Source organism: Esox lucius, chromosome 1 (assembly GCF_011004845.1).
Source record: "Esox lucius isolate fEsoLuc1 chromosome 1, fEsoLuc1.pri, whole genome shotgun sequence".
Taxonomy (NCBI): Eukaryota; Metazoa; Chordata; class Actinopteri; order Esociformes; family Esocidae; genus Esox; species Esox lucius.
In genome coordinates, this window is record NC_047569.1 from 39,397,268 (window position 1) to 39,415,997 (window position 18,730).

At 40.5% G+C, this 18,730-nt stretch overlaps 1 protein-coding gene across 1 annotated transcript in view; it reads left to right on the forward strand.

The window, feature by feature from the left end:
• Positions 1–1,928: 1,928 nt before the first annotated feature.
• Positions 1,929–18,730, forward strand: part of cdon (cell adhesion associated, oncogene regulated) — a 50,104-nt gene continuing 33,302 nt past the window's right edge. The window contains exon 1 of the mRNA XM_029121850.2: positions 1,929–2,412. The gene's annotated coding sequence lies outside the window, so the exon portion shown is untranslated. The remainder of the gene's footprint in view (positions 2,413–18,730) is intronic.

Consider the following 18,730-nt stretch of genomic DNA (forward strand, 5'->3'; position numbering starts at 1 on the left):
GAAGGGTTTGGCGTACAAAGAGATCGTCATGCATCAAATAACCTAATCCCCAAATTAAAGTCAGTCTATTTTTCTGGCTTTCAAAAGCCCTGGGAACCTTGTTAGGGTTTGTGTCATCACAGACTCTAAGTACCAGGAGGTTTTAGAGCAAAACCTGTCTATGACTAGAAGCTAAAATAGGGTTGTGCTTCCAACAGGATATTGGTCGAAAGCATTCCTCCAGTGATTCATATGTATGTTCAGTAAAAACAGTCAAATATTATAAGAACTGTATGTTCAGTAAAAACAGTCAAATATTATGTATTTTGTATTAAGAACTCTATTTTCAAAAACAACTGATACATTTTAATAGTTGGTGTAGAACTAGTAATAGTTGTAGTAGGTATAGTAGTGGTAGTAGCAGCAGTGTTACAGTTAGTAGCAGTATTGGTGTTAGTAGTAGTAACAACACTGGTAGTAATATTAGTGATTGTTGTTCTAGTAACAGCAGTAGTATCAGTGGTAATAGTAACAGTAGCAGTAGTATTAGCAGTGGTAATAGTAGTAGTAAAAACATTAGTATGTATAGTAACAATAGTAGTAGCAGTAACAGCAGTAGTAGTAGTAATGGTGGCAGTAGTAGTAGTAATAGTAGTAGTAACTGCAACAGTAGTAATAGTAACAGTTGTAGTAGTAGTACTGGTAGTAACTGCAGTAGTAGTAGTTTTAGTAGTAGTTTCAGCAGAAGTAGTAGTAGTAATAGTAACAGTAGTAGTAATACTACTAGTAGTAACAGAATAAGTAATATTAGTAGTAACAGCAGTAGTAGTAGTAGTAGTAACAGTAGTAGTAACATCAGCAGTAATACTAACAGCAGCAGTAGTAATAGTAGTAGTAGTAGTAATACTAACAGCAGCAGTAGTAATAGCAGTAGTAATAGTAACAGCAGTAGTAATAGTAGTAGTAATAGTAACAGCAGTAGTAGTAGTAATAGACAGAGGCATCACTAGGATCACAGTACATTCGGGGCTTAGCCCCTCCAGCCCCGCCAGCAGGGACACAAAATACAGGGTTTTGAATGTACACGTCCACATTGTCATAATGCACGGAATTATAGATGAATAGATCAGAGGCAATTTTTTTGTTATTCTTTTATTATTATTCATTTGAGATCCGGGGCTATTCATAAAAGATCCGGGGTTATAGCCCTGGACGCCCATGGCTAACGACGCCACTGGTAATAGTAGTAGTAACAGCAGCAGTAGTGGTAGTAGTAATAGTAGTAGTAACAGCAGCAGTAGTAGCAGAGGTATTAGTAATATTGGTAGTAACAGCAGTAGTAGTGGTATTAGTAATAGTTTTAGTAACAGCAGTAATAGTAGTAGTAGCAATAGTGGTAGTAACAGCAGTAGTAGTAGTTGTAGTCGTAACAGCAGCAGTACTAGTAGTAGAAGTAATAGTAGTAGTTACAGCTGCAGTACTACTACTAGTAGTAGTAGTAGTAGTAGTAGTAACAGCAGTAGTATTGGTATTAGTAATAGTAGCAACAGCAGTAATAGGAGGTAGGCAGCAGCAATGCCAGCACCTAGGGGGCCATTTCGAAAAATAGTGAAGTGTAGTCGGTCTTCACAACTCTAAGTATGTGATATTGTCGTTACTATATATACTTCTACTTACAGCACAATGGCTCTAGATACCCTTCTGATTGTCAAGCCGATTTTACAGTGTAAGTTTTTTTTATTACAGTTTAACGAAATTTCAGCATCTGCATAATACAGCTGTTAACTAAGCGGTCGCCTATATCTGTAGATGCATATTCTGCACTGGATGAGGAAAATATTCGGTTGTAAAAGTTGTTAACACACAGGGTTTGGGTTACCCCCTCCTCTTTCTCCCATAGGTCTTTCGCTCTCTGGCTCTCCCTCTCTTCTCTCTCGCTCCGTATCGAGCTGTGGGGCTGGCTGGAACATTCCTGGGTTGGCGATCAGGCTCCACCAGACGCTGCCGTGATTTGCTGAGCAATTCGATCCTGGCTTCAAGGATGTGTGTGTTGAAAAAGACAGTTGTAGAGATAGGGTGAGCGAGCGAGACGGACGAAGAAGTGAAAACTGGACGAAAAGAGAAGAGCGCGAGAGAAAGAGAGAGAGAGTTCCGATGCGGGAGGCACTTCGTCTGAACTTCAGAGAGACACAACGACACCGCAGATAGCTTACCTCTGCCAGAGTTGAGAAGTCGGCGGTCGCACCTTGCCTCACAAAAACTCCGCTCCCTCTGGGGCTGAGAAGTTTTCCGTTTCATTTTTCCTTTTCCCCGTTCGTAGTGCACTTTGAGCCCGTGCCTAATGGAGGGCCCAGTACGGATTTGCCATCAGAAGAATGAGCTTTTCTTCTAGTTCGCCCGACTGGTCGCAGGTTTTACCCTCCTGCAAGAGAGGTAAGGACGGGAAAGGAGTATGAGGGGAGCCGCTGCTTATGGGTTTTAGAGTTTCCTGCTTGGACGGAGTTGCTTCAGGAATTGGGATGGTAGGTTAGTAGAGATGTGTGTTATTACACATTACTGCGATACAACAAACGAGGCGGAGTGGGGACATTGTATTGCTGTTACATTCTAGCTTGTTTAAATCTAAACACGGCCACACGAGGATCGTGGCCACAGTTCTTTCTCTGTGAATGGAGGGGGGCGCCCTGCGCGAAGGGAAAATATTCATAGTTTTCTCAAATATAAGAACTCTGTTGAATGGCTTCGAAGTAACAATGCTACCCTTGACTTGATTCGTAACGCGTGTGAGCGAAACGTGAGTGAATGTTATAATAAGAGGATTACAATACAGGCTACGGCATTATATAATTAATGGTATCGGTAGTTGTAAAATAATATATCGGTAATAAATATTTGATTTTGTTTTAGCCAGGACAGTAAATTTGTTTCCAAGTTGTTTACTTGATTACTTGTGGATTTTGCTGCATTTGGTGAATGAAAATAAAAACATGTTGACAGCTGTAACCTAAATCATAAACTCTTGTGCCAACCCCGAAAAAAGGCGCAGTCTACGTTTGTTTACTTTAGATTTTATAATTTTAAAGTCTAAAGGTATTGTCTGTACTGTGGACTATGTCAAAATAACCTATTTTAGAGTCTACATTTTTGTCCACAGCCACAAATTTTTTGTCCACAAATTTCTGGTGCCTACTCTATAGGCCTGTTCTTGGAAATGTATTGAATTCATTTGTTAGTGGTGTCCGTCCTTCAAAAGTCAGTAATAGTAATAATTTATAATAACACGATGACACCGATAACTGGAGCTTCGAAATAATTTATGAGTGAATAGTTGTAGAATGTTGGTTGAAGTGAATTAAACCAACCCTCCAGGACAGCGGAAATAGAGGTCCTCCAGGCAGCGTTTTAATTTAAAAAGATGAAATACTTTTTGGTTTGAAACGTCAAATATGTCAACAATTTGACGCGCTGGTGTCACAGTAATAAAGAGTGAAAATGGCACGAGGCAAGAAAATCTGTCAGATATTATACATATCAATTCAATATCGCTATTCAATACTAATTTTTTAATGCACTTATATGGGGTTGCTTTAAATATCGGCTACTGTATCCAGTTGTTACCAACATAGATAGAAAATAATTGCCAATATACTATATACTATATATTATACTATACTATATACAATTTACTAAACTCATTTGAGAAGTACTTCTCCCTAAATCACCGATACATTTATTTAGTTAAATGAAAAGCTGAATTTCTACTAGAATATACAGCTCAGAATACTCATTCTATAAGCTTACCAACGGAAAGATATATTTAACCAAAGCATATCATTTTTTATATATTTTTTTGTGCTACTGTTGTATTAAAAACAGTTGTTGTAACGATAAGTCAAACGAGCTGTGGTCGTCATAGTGATAATAATAGTTCTGAAGAAACACGAGCAGTAAGGTACTACAGCAACACAATCAATATTGTGTAGATCCGGATCAGAGAGGGATTGTCAGGGTAACGATATATGTATGATGATATGTACTGGGTAACTGTGTTATATGTAAGCAATAAGGCACGGGGGTGTGGTATTCGGCCAATACATCTCGGCTCAGAACAGTTTTTAGACACAGCGCCTAGCTGTTGTATATTGTCAATATAACACAAGCACCCAAAATGCCGTATTGCTTTTTTTAACTGATTACCAATGCAATTTGAGCAGTGAAACTGGATGTGATTCTTATGGTATACTGTCTCAAATACCATGCCTATCAGCCAATCAACCACCCATTTTATAACTCGAACTATAGAGTGCTGTCAGTCAAGGTCACTGTCGGCTGTAAGTAGAAAACACAAAGCTAAAACATGCGGAGCGCACCAGTGTCTGTTGTCTGATTAAAGTCATCACCCAGACCGACAGACACCTCAGCCTCTCCTAAAAGCCCAGCATTGTCATCCAGTGCTTTGTTCCTCATGTTTCTCAGAGTGCACAACATCAAGATTCACCAAGGAACAAAAGCACATTGGGAAAATGCTGCCAGCGATGTCTTAATAGGACTATTTATTTATGAAATAGAATCAGTGATGAAATCATGTTATTTATTATTTTTTTCTAAAACAAGACTGGATAACTGTGAATTATTAATTGCTTTAGAAAAAGTGGCACATAGTCAACAAGTATTAAATTCTTTTGTGTGAATTGTTATGAAAGGCTTAAGCTGTTCACTTCAATCTTAGTAGAGGCTGTATAGTCACATATTCATTGAAATAATGTTGTTTATCATTTTTTATTGTAAAATAAAACTGGATTTTCTTTGGAAACGTATTGACACTAGAGCTCATTTACGTGTCCCATTTGGTACAAAACCTACTGCCCCAAACATAATCTTACATTACTTATACAATACAATACAACATTACCACTACATTAACACATGCAGTATACTACATTACCACAATATTAACACACACACTATACCACATTACCATTACATTTACACATGCAATACTACATTGCCACTACATTAACATGTGTAATACTACATTACCACTACATTAACACATGCAATACTAAATTGCCACCACATGAACATACGCAGAACTACATTATTACTACATTAATACATGCAATACTACATTATTACTACATTAATACAGGTAATCCATTTATTATTATATTACTATTACATTATACAGGAGAGACACAGACAGACAGACAGGAACGTTTCTGGCTGACTTTGAGACTTGATGTCCAGACAATCGCTATGCTGTAAATACACAAACAAACGCACACACACAGTCACTTGTTTGAAACAGGACGGTAGATTTGAGAACAGATATGTACCTCTTGTTTTTCTGGCAGTGTTCTGCTTTCCTTTCTCTCCTTGCTGTCTTGTTTTCATAAGTTAGCAAGTTGTGGGATTAACCTTATATGTTAACAGAAAATAGAGTTTACATTTTAATAAATGTACTCCTAGGTTAATATTTAGTGCTATTCTGCCATTCTGACACTCATAGATACTAATCTTTTTCTCTCTACGAGTGGAACCAAGATCGATAATATCTTCTTTTAGCTTCAGGTTTTTGTTTGCTTTTGTTATTACCATTTTGTATCCAGTACAGATTAATACCCTCCTGCTACCACTATGGAGGCTCATCTCCTAAGGTTACATTCAGGATCAGTACTCAGACCCGGGAAGTCTTCTTCAGTGAGGGAGAACAGAGCGTTGAATGTGTCTCAGACGGAGCCAGTCAGGTCACACATGACCGCTCCCAAATAAAACGCTTTGAAGTTCAAACAGTTGCCCTGCCATTGTTTCCTCTATAGGGGACAAGAAGACACTTCCGATGACTTCCAAACCTCTCTTCCCTCCATCGTGAGGAGGGTCCTTGGCTGGGTCGGAGACTGTTGCTTTGTGACAGCACAGATGTAGGCCCTCTCGGCCTGAGCTTGAACGCCATTCAGGGACCTTTAACACGTTTGGGCTGTGGACGCATAGGGTATCAGGAGAGGTCCATAGATGGAAATCCCTCAGCGTGTGCCGTGTGTGATCAAATGACGTTTCCTCATAAACCGTCCCGGTTATTACCAGAGATGTGTTTTTCTTAGTTTCTGTTGCAGTGATTAGTAGAGAAATTAATAAACCATTAGTAGTGCAGCACTTATTATACAGACAGAGTTAAACACCGCCTTGTCATTATAGTGGGCTAGAATAATGTTTGGCCGATTAGAACCGGGCCTAATGACAAGCACATGTGGCTGTTGGAGAGGAATGCTAAGTGGGCTATTTGAATGGAAGCACATGTAATGGTACCAGGTCTTGTTCTGAAAATGGCTTTCTTGATTATTCTGACGCACTATTGGACCAGTCACACACACAAACACACATGTACACACACACACACACCATCCACACACACACACACACACACACACACCCACACACACACACCATCCACACATACACACACACACACACACACACACACACTGAACCACTGAGTATGTTCGGTTGATTGATTAGTGTTGGTCGATCAATAAGGTTGATGTGATGTTGTAACGTAATGATGGAGGTTATTTGGGATTATTCGCTCGAGTGATTAAAGCAGTGGTAACCTGTTTCTTTGTCCTGGGGGAGCAGTGTGGGGGGGGGGGTTGTTTAAGGTCAGGTCAAGCAAGAACTGAGATAGAGTAGAAAGAGACAGACGAACGTGGAGGCAGATAGGAGCAGATGGAGACAATCGGAGCTTTATTTTACTGTGTCTTGATGGGTGGAGTCTGACTCGTCCAATACGGAATTTTTGACAAAATATCAGCTTTTTTGACTCATCGTTTGTGAACAAATTAAATGTGAATACACATTGTAAAAAAGAGTAACATTACCATTATATTGATATAAGGGTAGTGGTTACATCTATCAGCTTTTTTGACTCATCGTTTGTGAACAAATTAAATGTGAATACACATTGTAAAAAAGAGTAACATTACCATTATATTGATATAAGGGTAGTGGTTACATCTATCAGCTTTTTTGACTCATCGTTTGTGAACAGATTAAATGTGAATACGCACTGTAAAAAAGTTACTTTTTTTACATTTAACCAGCCTTTAACTGAAAAAGTGTCTGGGAAGACACTTGTCTTTTAAACTGCTTATTGCCCCTTTGACGGCTAAGCATCCATGCGGTTGGGTTGTTTATTTGGTTTCTCGCGCTGATCTTCAATATCAACAGATCATCTGCTGAGAACAGAGTCTGCAGAGAACAGAGTTACATTGAGGAGAATAACTTTTTTTATATTTATCACAAATGTGAAGGGGTTGGGAAGGGGGTTATTACAGAATTTTGATTTGCCATACAAGTCTTAGTCTTTCTGGAGTAAGCCTGAGTCAACCCTTTATTGTGGTGGTTTGTTGCCTAAGAGTTGGGATAGTTAAATAGTGCAGAGTAATGCAGATTATTTATGTGTGTGTTTGTGTGTACATGCATGGAAGTGTATGTGTGTGTATGTGTTTATGTGCAGGAATGTGTGTGTGTGTATTGTAGCAATAGCAAGGTTTAGGACCTGGCGATGAAACAATACTTGGTTTTTTCATAATAAAAAAACTACAATATTGATGAGTAACTGTTGATTATAATATTCAATGTAGTCATGCTTTCATGTAGTTTTATACAATCTCATGTAGCTTAGTCAACAAAATCTGATCAAAATAAAAGCCACGGATTAAGAAATTCTCAAAGAAATCTTTACAAATCCAGTTAGGTATTGCTCTGGGCTCGATATGCTCCCAAGGGCATCAGAGTGGATGAGACAGAAATGTCTCGTACGCTGGCAAATCTTCACCACTGGTAAGTTATAACTTTGGATGGAAGGTGTGTCCACAGTTTTATGCTAGTCAGATTTAGGAGATACATTCTCAATACAACACATGCATAACAACATGCTACTGTTGTTAGTCCTATTTAACATTGATCATTGAGTTATTTATTTTAAACCAGCTGTCACTTCTCACACGCCACCCTCGTATTTGTCAATGTACCTCCAAATTATTCGGGTATTTTGCATTATGCAATTGTAAAGAATGATTGAGGAATTAAATAATCGAATTAGAGTCATGTGGAACGAATCACCACTTGAACCAACAAACAAAGCAATTATTTAACTCTTTTGTGGTCTATTTCCCCAGAATAAATTGCTTTAAGCTAAGCAAGACAAAAAGGACACAACATTCCCACATATCACTAATGCTGTCCTGCACATATGTTGTAGATGATCGAAATGATCTGTTTCACAACTAATCTCATGAATCCTCAATGATGTTTCAATGAAAGTGTGAGGATGTGAATTGAGGAAGGGATGCTATCTGATTAACTTAATCAAATGTTTAAATATTTGGTCAGAATTAAAAAATATTTAACATAAATTTATTTCATGCCTGTCTATTTTTCTTTAGAGGGTTGTGGGGGCCAGTGAAAAGAGCAGTTGGGGAGTGCAAATGGGTGGTCAGAGATTTGTCCTAAAAGAAGAGACTTGGCAGCAATTTATCTATTTTGTGTTCAGTATTGCCTTGATTAGTTGGTTCTATTCATATTCATATAAATATTTCTATATTTTTAAATCCCTTTGGTTTCTTCATGCTCATGCCCTAAATAGACAACTGACCTCATTTTAGGGTAGAGCTTTGTTATGTATATTTTAGGGATGAGTTTGAGCAACCTAAGTAATTATCATTAATTTATCACAATTTTGTTACAGACTTAGTTAATCACACATGAACCAGCTCCAATTTGTTGGTGGGAATGCTCTCCCACTCCAGTCGATATTGAATGAAAGTTATTTTTGGGCCCAACCCCTCAGACCTAGAAAGGCAGCAGCTCCCACCAAGTCTCCATGGTTTACATGACTGGTAGTACCTCATATCAACTAACAGGCACACACACACTGTCATAAACACTGTCTTACAACGCACTGCCTTAAACATTGTCAGGACCAGGGTTTACTACAGATCAGCTGACAGAGAACGAAAAACAGAGGAGAAAGAAAGAAAGACAAGAAATACAGTATGAAAGAGAGAGATTCAAAACACAATGCAATCTGGCCCTAAGTCAATAGTTCACGTACACCAATGATTTAATCAACTGATAAAAAGACATTTCACAAAATCCTTGTTGGACTCAGTAAACACGGGTTTGATAAAGGCTGACCCGGGACAATGGAGTTCCCTGTAGAGTAGAGGCTGTGTGACCACGGCAGTCTGTCACTGCTTTGTCATGAATGAACCAGAGACAGGACTGTGCAAGTGTAAAAACAAATACAGAAAAACCACAGGACTGTTCTTTCTGAAACGTGAACCTACTACCAAAAACAATTCTCAAAAAAACATCTTTAGGCTGAAAAAACACTACATTTCTATTACATATTCACATATGGAAATGTATGTATTTGGACTTGCAGTGAGAATGCGGAGTGGAAAGCGCAGTGAGAAAGCGTAGTGCTCTGCAATAAGATGAAGACATGCACCCTCAGAGCCTTACACTATCAAAGTATTTAGGCAAACTGCTCGACAGACTCTGCCTTATTTAGGCCACTTCACTTTCTCCACGTTTTGTTGTGTTATAGACTTAATATGTATTGGCTTAAATATGTACTTTTTACCGTCAATCTACACACAATACCCCATAATAACAAAGTGAAAACTTTCTTTGAAATTTCTGCCAATTTATTGAAAATTAAAAACTACTGTACGTAAAATCTTTTGCCATAACTTTCCAAAGTGCTGAGGTGCATCCTTTGATCCGATGATCATCCTTGAGATCACAGGAACTTTACTGGAGTCTACTTGATTTAGAAATGCACACAGTTGCCTGCATAAGGTCCCCATGTTTACAGTGCAGGTTGGAACAGTAACCAAGCTATGTAGTCTGATGCATGTCTGAATCCTCAATAGACACACGGTAATGTTGAGGCATAGATCTGGGGAACGTAAAAAAATATGAAGCAATGGATTGGAAGTTCCCTAGATCACAGGAGCCGGACATCCGGCCAAACAAAGGAACCTGGCAAGAACCCAATGTCCACACGAAGTGATCTTTAGTGTTTCACTGTAGAGATGTCAGCACTTGCCTGAAGGACAACCATCTCTGAGGGACTCCATCAAGCAGGCCTTTGAGGTAGAGCTGCTAGAAGGAAGCCACTCCCAAGAAAAAGGCCTATGAGATGCTTCCTGGAGGAATCTGAGAGCATGAAGAGAAACATTCTATGGTTTAATGAGACCAAAATCAAACTATAAGGCCTGAATGCCAAGGACTAAATCTGGCAATAACGGGTACCACTCATCACCTGGCTAATTCCATGCCAACGGGGAAGTATGTTGGTGTGCCCGTCCGGCTATCGGGATCCTTCTCCGAGGCAGGAGCTGGGAGACTGGTCAGAATTGAGAGAAGGATAAATGAAGTATTCTGAGAGGTCCTTGAAGAAGACCTGATTCAGAGTGCATCAGATTGTAGTGAAGATACATTTTCTTGCTTGACATCAACCATGTTAATGTCCTTAATTGGCTCTCTGAATGTTCTTAATTGATGAAAGTGCTCAAATCAAGGTTTGCTAAGTTGGTAGAGACACGCCCAAGAAGATTCAAAGCTGCGATTGCTGCCAAAGACGCTCCTATCCAGAGTGACTAACAGTTAGTTAATTAATGTATAGACAGCCAACTTGGACAGCCACACAACTCTGCAGGAGCTAGTACACATTTTGCTGAATGAGGTGGCTTTCTGCAAATTCAGCATTAATATAAATTACAAACAGTTGGTCAGGGGGTGACAACAATTTTTGTTGTTGTTTTTGTTGAATATAGTTATACTGTATGTCATTATTAGAACCATCCCCTTTCCCATGCAGGTTTAATGTGATCATTGTGTATTTGTGACAACTTTTTATATTGCAACATTGTCTTTTAGTGATTTTAAATTGCATGCCCATCTAGCGTATTGAAGTTGATGCAGAAAAAGAGAGACAGCGAGTGACAGAGAAAGAGAGTGAGATACATCTCTGAGAGGATAATAAAGCAAAAGTAACTTTAATTTGGACGAGAGATTGGAGACTGATAGAGACAACGAAATATACTTTATGCATTTATTTTACTCTTCAGATCGTCTGGATGAACTTTGTTTAAAGGAGGTATACAACAGAATCCGTTAAATCCACTCTATTCACCATTAACAGGGGACTTCATATCAGCCAGTGTACTTAGGCTCGGTCCAATAATAGCCTCCTCCTTCGCAAGTCAAAGGTGGCCTGTGAGACGTGTGGACCAGAGCTTTCAACAGGCGCTGTATTCCGTTTCAGTAATGACATAACCTAGGAGGACCTGACGCTGGATAATGCCTTTCAGGAGATTAACAGATGAAATGAGAAACATCAGGGCCGAAATTGGTAAAACAAACAAATAGTTTTAGAGCCTCAGCAGAACCAGATGTCAGCTGTGAACCACTGTGTGTTCTTAATCCAGTGGAGTTGGTGGGAGAACATGACCGCTGTCGATATCAGGGCTGGAAGGCTGTACTCAACACCAGAACACTCTACTGCTGCACTCCTCCCCCGGCCCTTGAAACCAACCCTTCTTTAATGCGTTTTACTACCTACTGGCTTCACTTCAGACTTAGTCCATAGGGTTCCAGGTTTTAATTCATCCTTAGTTTATACAGGTTTGGTTTTTGCCTTATACTTAGCGTGTACTATTCCTGGTTTCACTTCATGCTTTGTACTGTTCATACTGTACATCTATCAACAGAAGTATTATGTAAATGTTTTTGGAAATAGATAATATCAACAGTAATGATAATAATGTAATAGTTATGACAATAATAACAGCAATGACATTATATTGGTAATGATAAAATAGTAGTAATGATAATAATAACAGTAATGAAAATAATATAATAATAGTAATAACAATAATTATATGAATGATAATAATAACACTGATGATAATATCAACAGTAATGGTAATAGCAGTAATGATAATAATAATAACAGTAATGACAATTATATAATAATAGTAGTGATAATAATGATATGAATGATAATAATAACAGTGATGATAATATTGACTATAAGGATAATAACAGTAATAATAATAACACTACATTCCTCCATTTTCGAAAACCCAAAGCTGCTTCACAACAATAAACCATGACAGAAAACTAGTTTTGACAGTGAAAATGCACATTTGCAACAGTGCTCATTGTGGAGTCAAATTGCTGTAATACTTCACAGATTAGCCTAGAATGAAGTTTGGGAATAAAACCAGAAATGGTTAACCGAAATAATTTCATGTGTGATTTTTGGCCAACGTTTATGAGAGTAGTTAGTTTGATTACAACCACACAATTCATAAAGAACAAAAAGAGAAAAAAGTCCCTGGGACATTAAAACATGGAACAACACTCTATCACACTTTATTGAGCCACTTTCCTGCCAAAAACAACTCTAGTTCCCATAATGCCCCTGATTTATATCTGATGAGATCCCTTTGGTTGCATAGTTACCCATAGGTTCTGTAATCATGTTGGGTGTTGCCCAGATAGCACAGTAACTTGTATGGACCTTGGTCGAAATTAGTGCATATGGAATATGGGACAGAGACGGCGATAAACCGGTCACAATGTCTCTAGCTGATAGCTCTGCTCTCCTATTTTCCTCCTTTCTTTTTAGCGCTCTACCTCTTTCTAAATGTCTACCTCTCTTTCTGTAGCTCTCCCTTTCTCACTTCCTCTCGCTCTTTGCTCTCTTTCAGCGGTAGCGGTGTTCTGAAGCCTGCTACTGTATAAGATGAGGGAATTACAACCCTCAGTGTTACTTCCTGTTTGTAAGATTAATTTATTTTTCACTTCCTGAACGTTGCCCTCTTGAATTCACCTGACGGACTAAGCGCGTCGTTGCCTCAGTACAAGTCACAATGAATCCATCAGTCACACACATTTTCTTATATATAGCCCTGTTTTAACCCCTTGGTTTTACCTCAGCTGTAACAAAGTGCCATGTGTAGGCCCAGGTCCATCGGCTAAACACTCCCTGTCATGCTCTGAATCTCCTACTAGCCGCAGCTTTCCATTTACAATATTCAACCAATAAGTCCCAACTGACATGTGCTTCTCTCTATATGTTCAGCGTGGAGGGAGAGAGGCGATTCAGCAAGACTATATTAAGGCAGAACTAGTGGCTGGCACCTCCCCTCAGGCAGACAAACACACCAGGGCTACTGGAGAAGGACTGCTCTGTGCCACTGCTGAGTGGACCGAGGGAGGGGTGGAGGGAGGGATGGGGGGAGGGGTGTGGTGTTGGCACCACTGCTGCTGCTGTTTGCTTCCAGCTCTAGTCTCAGACTGCCTGCCTGTAGGTGGGCTGTGACTCCCCTTTGCAATGACTCCGCTGGGCTGTTATTCCGCTGGGCAGTGACTCTGCAGGACTGTGACTCCGCTTGGCTGTGACTCCGCTGGGCTGTGACTCCGCTGGGCTGTGACTCCGCTGGGCTGTGACTCTGCTCGGCTGTGACTCTGCAGGACTGTGACTCCACTAGGCTTTGACTCTGCTAAGCTGTGACCCCACGTGGCTGGAATGAAGTTTGAATCTGTGGTTGTAGAGGCCATTTTAGTCCAGGGCTGAGGAGAGGATGTGTGGCCGCTTCAGTCGTGAAACCACTGACGATGAATCTCCACAAAATAAATAGAACTGAGGGAAAGTAGAATTTAAAATCTGGTTTCCTTTTTTGTTCTACTTTTAACATATTGCTTAAAATAAAACCACTTAAAAAAGATATTTCAAATGCAACCCCCAGACTTCAGACAAATTGCAGATTTGAAATACAACCACCTTCATTTAGACTTGTAATATGTAGAGAACATAGAATACACTTGACCAGAACCACTACAACTGACCATCCTGCCCTGTACATTGGATTTGAAAGGTGAGGTAATGATACTAGACAAATGGCCACCTGGGTAAAAAACTACATTTTCACAAAATAATTAGAAATGTGATAATCGACACACAAACATTAAAACACACAAACACACAAACATACAAACACACAAACATACAAACACACAAACATTAAAACACACAAACATACAAACACACAAACACACAAACATACAAACACACAAACACACAAACACACAAACATACATACACACAAACATACAAACACACAAACATTTATGCACATTTTTTTATCCTGCTGTAGGAAACTGGTTCAAATTATGATCTATTCTTAATATTATTGCAATGTTTTGCTGTTGTCATGAGCTGCTGTTAGGCTTGGCGCTCTCTCATGCAATATGTCATTCTGACAACTCCTGCTCGCTCTTACCTCCAATGACACACATACACAGACACGCAGACACACACACACCCACACAAAGAGACACACGCCTTCAACGACACACACACAGAGACACACCGGCAAAGAGACACACACACACACACCTACATACACAAACAGATGCATACATAACCCCCAATGACCTAGAGACACAAACACACACACACACCTCCAACGCTGTAGAGAGAGAAGTTGTGCTGGACAGATTTCCACAGCCAGGTGCATCGGAAAGCCTGACAGAGAGCTGTTGTGAACCTCACCTCCCAGACCGTCTGGAGGAAGGACAGACACCATACTGCAGCACTGCGAACCAGCTTGGCTTGCCTTAGAGACATCGGACCGGACCGACAGATAAACATTTAGACAGGGTGAAAAACACAACCTTTTCTCTGTCAGTCTGTCTGTGTTTGTGGATCAGAGTATTTATTATGTCCTGAAACATGAACTTACAAGGAAGTGGCTGTTGTTTGTTTGGGAGTTGGTACAGATTTCTGTGTGAAGAAGAGTAATTTCCAAATTACGTTGGAGAGGTACTGTAGAGACGAAGGGAGAAAGAAAGAGACGAAGGAGAGAGGAGAAAGAAAGAGAGAAAGCAGGGGGGAGGGGACAGAGAGCAGGGGAAAGGAGGTGAGGAAAGAGAAGGAGAAGGAGAGGAGAAGGAGAATTGAGAATATATACAGTATTCATGAGGTTTCATGTCTGTTTATTGTCCTACCACAGCCCCAGTTATACTCATGCTCACTCAATCTATCAAGCTGACAAATGGATATACACTGGGTGTGTGTGTGTGTTTGTAAGTGTGTGTACTTTTCTCAAGCCTTGAAGTAGACACAAAACAGCAGCACAAACACTTGAAGACCAACTGGCTGTTTGTAGGTCTTTTTCTGAGGTCTTGTGCAAGTGTCTGTCTGGTACTGGCTCCGCTGTGTTTGTGATGCAGATGTTTGAAATTGCATTATTAAATCCACATTCATTACATGTTCTGTCCGGGGGGGGGGGGGGGGTGGGGGGGGGGTTTGGTCCGCCTGCAGGAAACTATCTGGAGGCTTAGCAGAAACCCATGCGGACAGACACTGACTTATTACCATGGCAATGAACAGAGTGATGGAATCCAGGAGTGACGGTGTGTGTGTGTGTGTGTGTGTGTGTGTGTGGGGGGGGGGGGGGGTTGAATCAGATCATAGCCAGTCGTAATGGATCTTGTTATATAGGGTTGTGTCAGCTGTAGTGGATCTGGTTAGACATAATGGATCTGGTTACATAGTATCTTGTCAGCTGTAGTGGATCTTGTCAGCTGCAGTGGATCTTATCAGCTGTTGTGGATCTTGTCAGTTGTATTGGATCTTGTCAGTTGTATTGGATCTGATCAGTTGTAGTAGATCTTATCAACTGTAGGGGATCTTGTAAGTTGTAGTGGATCTTGTCAGCTGTAGTGGATCTTGTCAGTTGTATTGGATCTTGTCAGTTGTAGTGGACCTTGTCAATTGTAGTGGCTCTTGTCAGCTGTAGGGGATCTTGTCACCTGTAGTGGATCTTGTCAGTTGTAGTGGATCCTTTCAGTTGTAGTAGATCTTATCAGCTATAATGGTTCTGGTCAGCTGTAGTTGATCTTGTCAGTTGTAGTGGATCTTTTAAGTTGTAATAGATCTTGTCAGCTATAGTGGTTCTGGTCAGCTGCAGTGGATCTTGTCAGTTGTAGTGGATCTTGTCAGCTGTAGTGGTTCTGGTCAGCTGTAGTGGATCTTCTCAGTTGTAGTGGATCTTTTCAGCTGTAGTGGTTCTGGTCAGCTGTAGTGGATCTTGTCAGCTGCAGTGGATCTTGTCAGTTGTAGTGGATCTGGTTAGCTGTAGTGGATCTTGTCAGCTGCAGTGGATCTTGTCAGTTGTAGTGGATTTTGTCACCTGTAGTGGATCTTGTCAGTTGTAGTGGTTCTGGTCAGATGTAGTGGATCTGGTCAGCTGTAGTGGTTCTGGTCAGCTGTAGTGGTTCTGGTCAGCTGTAGTGGATCTTGTCAGGTGTAATGGTTCTGGTCAGTTGTAGTGGTTCTGGTCAGCTGTAGTGGATCTTGTCAGCTGTAGTGGTTCTGGTCAGCTGTAGTGGTTCTGGTCAGCCAGGGTGTGGAAACAGGTTTCATCCTAAATAAGAGACACAGTGTTCTGCTAAACACACAAGTCTCTCAGCACAGTTTCTGATTCATTTATAATTATTCATGTCTTATTATGCTGTTTTTCCCCAGGGAGCATGTTTTTCCATCCTCTAATCAGTGAAGAAAGCGTTGGAATGTTGATTCTTCGGTTCAGACCTCTTCTGCTTATCTGCCCAGCTAGCATGGTGGTGTTACTGAGTGTGTTGGTGTGTGTGTGTGTGTGTCTATGTGTTTGCGAGTGTGTGTTTGTCTGTGTGTTTGCGAGTGTGTGTTTGTCTGTGTGTTTGCGAGTGTGTCTGCACAATCACGCAACCCCCATCTAATTTCCCCTCTTTTCTTCCCCCTGTCCTGTCTTCCTTCTCACCTTTTCTCCAACTGCACTCCCCCCTGCTCTTTTCCTGGCTAATGAGTCAGACCCAGGCTATAGCATGTTGTAGATCAGTGTTATAACAAACCCAGACAGGGAGAACTTTACCCACTCTCCCTTTCTCCCTCTCTCACTCGCACCCTTCTCCTCATTCTATCTCTCCCTCATTCTACCTCTCCCTCATTCTATCTCTCCATCATTGTATCTCTCCATCATTCTCTCTCCATCATTCTATCCCTCCCTCATTCTATCTCTCCATCATTTTATCCCTCCCTCATTCTATCTCTCCCTCATTCTATCCCTCCCTCGTTCTATCTCTCCCTCATTCTATCTCTCCATCATTTTATCCCTCCCTCATTCTATCTCTCCCTCATTCTATCCCTCCCTCGTTCTATCTCTCCCTCATTCTATCTCTCCCTCCCTCTCTGTTACTGCTCCATTATTTTTCCTCTTTCCTCATCACTCTCTCTTGCTGTTATTCTCGCTCTGATTCATGCCTTCTATCAGATTCACCTTTGGTGTGGGCCGGTGTCCTGCCTGCGGTCTGAAAGGCTGTTAACTCATTTGTAATGCCTGAGCAGAGAGCTTAGCTGTACTGGCAAAAAAGCGACTAGCGACACAGGCCTGATGGAGTATGGGCTGTTACAGTTTTTTACAATCACTTTGGCACTCATTTCAGAACCTTGATGTCATTTTTCAAAACTCTAGACACAAAACTCAAAACGGTCATCACTTGTAACACAGGCTGTCCAGTGTTCAAAACATTGCATTGTGCATTCATATCTTTAAAGAAATCTTGCTCTTGCACAATCATTGGTTAAAAAAACTAATTTATTGTAAAATACCATTGAAACATTAATTTAGATCACCCACACACAAACAACCAATAGTTTCATTGTGTCATTGTTCGTACATTAATTAAATATTGTAGTACAAAATAGGTGATACATGTTTCATTATGGTACTACATGTAAATACATCCCTGTAAAAGTACTGCAGTAGTAGAGGGAATACTACAGACACAGTGGAATCATTGAACAAAATCTGAAATGTATTGATGAAAAACAATACAGTACAATCACAACATAGGTTTATTTGATTCAAAGCAAAATAATTAGCTATGAATAGAAAAGAAAAGACAGTACTGTAGAACATCAAATGCAGTGTTCCTCAACTTGCTTGCTTGTACTGTAAAAAGCAAAACATAGGAGTGATTACTGTACTTCTGTATTTTCATCAACTCTGTCTTGTGGATTTGGCCATAGGTTCTCATCTACATCACAATGGATGTTTTCATTAGCCAAACATCTTGGAAAAAACCTTCGGGCATGGCGAATCCAGGCCTGACACTGGTCTGCCGTGATGTCATTGCATTCGTCATCCATGGTCTGGAGAAGAGTGACTTGTTCATGAGGGCGCCTATCATAAACCTTCCATCTCCAAGTGGAGAAAAATTCCTCAATCGGGTTAAGGAAAGGGGAGTATGGGGGTAAATACAGGATGGTAAATTGTGCATGAGCCTGAAACCATGCTTGCACCATATGAGCATGGTGGAACCTGACACTATCCCACACAATGACATGGGTCACGCCATCAGCTCTACATGGTGGAACCTGACATTATCCCACACAATGACATGGGTCACACCATCAGCTCTACATGGTGGAACCTGACATTATCCCACACAATGACATGGGTCACGCCATCAGCTCTACATGGTGGAACCTGACATTATCCCACACAATGACATGGGTCACACCATCAGCTCTACATGGTGGAACCTGACATTATCCCAAACAATGACATGGGTCACGCCATCAGCTCTACATGGTGGAACCTGACATTATCCCACACAGTGACATAGG